General features: G+C 42.7%; 1 protein-coding gene across 5 annotated transcripts in view; it reads right to left on the bottom strand.

Moving 5' to 3' along the window:
- Positions 1 to 2,952, bottom strand: part of KCNJ6 (potassium inwardly rectifying channel subfamily J member 6) — a 192,532-nt gene that overhangs the window by 89,195 nt on the left and 100,385 nt on the right. The window lies entirely within an intron of this gene.

Genomic DNA, 2,952 nt, shown 5'->3' on the forward strand with positions numbered 1-2,952 from the left:
AGGAAGGATGAGATGCATGGGCAAATTAGGAGCTATGGTATACATGGGTACAGATAGAAACAGTTCAGCAAAAAAGCTGGCTTTCTATTCTGGGGTTTTGTTGCTTTTTTGTGTCTCCTTCATTCTGATGTAGTACTCAGATGTATTTCTTCTTTGTTTGTAATACTGGCAACTTTCTTCTGGGCTTGCATAGAAATCAGAATCAGAAACAGGAAGAAATGATGGGACTGGCAAGCCATATACCAAACCTAAACAAGAAAAGAGTGACTTATTTTTACCAGGTTTGGAAATTGTTCCTGAAGTTACTCCCACATGGGAGGTAAGGTGACTCCACATTGCTTGTGGAAGGTAATTGTATCTTCTAACAGATCAACTCATAGAACTGGGCTTGAGAACAAACAAACAAACATGCTTTTAGGCAGAAGAGTTCTTTTTTAATTTGAAATGGAGTGTAGGAGGAATGCATTAGCAAAGTAATAACCCCTCTACTGGGGTAAGTGGATGAAATATGCTTGCATTATTACAGAACTTTTGGTCTCTTCTGTAGTAGAGAAGTAGGAGAGAAAAGCAGTAGAGAAAGTAGGAAAAAAAAAACCACTTTCCAGCACAGGAAAGCCTGTATTCCTTGTTGATGTGTAGATATGGATTTATTGAGAAGGGTAAGAACAGCAGAGCCGTAGCATGACCTGCACATCACATGTCCTTTCAAGCTGGTCTTGTTGCACAAGAAGGTGCCCCTCTCTTTCTCCTTGACCCCGCTGGGGTTGCCCCCACCCCCTACCAGTGCCTGAATGATGCAGATCTGTAAAAGTACACAATTGTCTCTCTTTTCTGTAGCCAGCTCTGGTTTGGTTTGTGTTTCCCAGGATTGTTGGGGAGATTTCTTTAATGGAAGGAGGTGGGTGTCTCTGAAATTGTTTTATTTTACTTATATGTGTGAGTCACATAAGCTTTCTAACTCTGTTCTTTTCTTTGCGGTCCTTTTTACTAGTCCTCAGTTGTCTGCTTAAAGTGCTATAGTGCAAGTAAGACCCTGCATGGGTCTATAAGATACAAGAAACCAGTCTCTGAAAACAGTCTAATGGGGAAGGAGGACAGGTGTCACTTCTGCAGGATCTTCTTGTATTATGGCATTATAGCTCTTACTTTCACCAAAAGAGCTACAGTTGTCCAAGCATTAGTTTAGGCTTAATCCTTCACTATGTCTATGCTTTGGTGTGGTTTTACCATGTGATTTTTCTCACATGAATTGCTGGCCATCTGAAGACACATGGCATCCTCCTGATGCATCATGTGTCATAACTGATATGAAGATAATGCATGCTGGCTGAAGGACCAGAACGTGCAGAGCAGAGTCATGGCCAAATGCACCCTGACGGTGTTTGGAACATGATTTCAGACTGTGCATGTCTAAAGTGCAGAAATATATGTCAGCATAAGTGTATGTTCACCTTTTCACTTTTTTTGACTACTGCTTTCTTGGATATCACCTAAGTATGAATACCACAGCTAATGCAACTAATCAGGCTGGATTGATGAGTTGAGCCCAGTTTTATGAGGTTCAACAAGGAGAAGTGCTGGGTCCTGCACTTGGGTCACAACAACCCCATGAAATGCTACAGGCTTGAGGCAGAGGGGCTGGGAAGCTTCTCAGTGGAAAAGGACCTGGGGGTGTTGGCTGACAGCCGGTTGAACATGAGCTGGCCTGTGCCCAGGTGGCCGAGAAGGCCACCAGCATCCTGGCTTGTATCAGAAACGGTGTGGCCAGCAGGACAAGGGAAGTGATCATCCCCCCTGTATTTAGCATTGGTGAGACTGTACCTCGAATACTGTGTTCAGTTTTAGGCCCCTCACTGCAAGAGGGATGTAGAGGTGCTGGAGTGTGTCCAGAGAAGAGCAGCAAAACTGGTGAAGGGTCTGGAGCAAAAGACTTATGATGAACAGCTGACGGAACTGGGGTTGTTTAGCCTGGAGAAAAGGAGGCTCAGGGGAGACCTTACTGCTCTTGACCACTACCTGAAAGGAGGAAGTTGTAGCGAGGTGGTTGTCCATCTCTTCTCCCAGATAACAAGTGATAGGACAAGAGGAAATGGCCTCAAGTTGCACAAGGGGAGATTTAGATTGGATATTAGGAAAAATTTCTTCACTGAAAGAGTGGTCAAGCATTGGAACAGGCTGCCCAGAGAAGGAATTGAGTCGCCATCCCTTAAGATGTTTAAAAAATGTGTTGATGAGCTGCTTAGGGACATGGTTTAGTGGCGGACTTGGCAGTGCTAGATGATCTTAAAGGTCTTTTCCAACCTAAATGATTTTATGATTAGAGCTGAGTGTTGGCAGGTCATTTGTATGGTCAAAGGAGAGAGAATTCAGCACCATCTGGGGATGATTTGGCCACATGTCTGGATAATTTCTCAATGTTTCTCTTCTTTCCTTTGCCTATGAAAATGGCCATGCTTTTTCTAACGTAGTCCCCTTTGGCAGGTACCTAAAGCTATGTATGATGGAAACAGGTCTAAGAGCTCTGGTTTTAAATCTACACTTTATAAATAGAGCAGTCTCCCTTCCACTCTGTCATGCCTTGTTGAATTCAGCAGGGGTTAACATGGATGCAGGAACCAACACGAACAGAACAAGCTTCAGGGTCACCACCCAAATTATTCTTGATATAGGGAGGAAAGGGATATTAAGAGGGAGGACACAAGAAGATACAAAAAAATACATGGTTTTAGTGTAATGTAACCAATTATTTTAGAATATAATTGAACCATTAATTGGACCTGGGTGTTAACTGAAAGAGGGATATTCTTTGGTAATATAATTATGTACTGCCATTTCTCTTTTTGCTGCCATGCTTTCAAGCCTAGCTCAATTATCTATTATTCCACACAGTCTATTACTAAGGTCAGCCTCTGCAACACAGTGCAAATTTCTGTCAGTTTTCTTTTGTCTTAC

The sequence above is a fragment of the Falco punctatus genome (genome assembly GCF_963210335.1).
Source record: "Falco punctatus genome assembly, chromosome: 2".
Lineage (NCBI taxonomy): Eukaryota > Metazoa > Chordata > Aves > Falconiformes > Falconidae > Falco > Falco punctatus.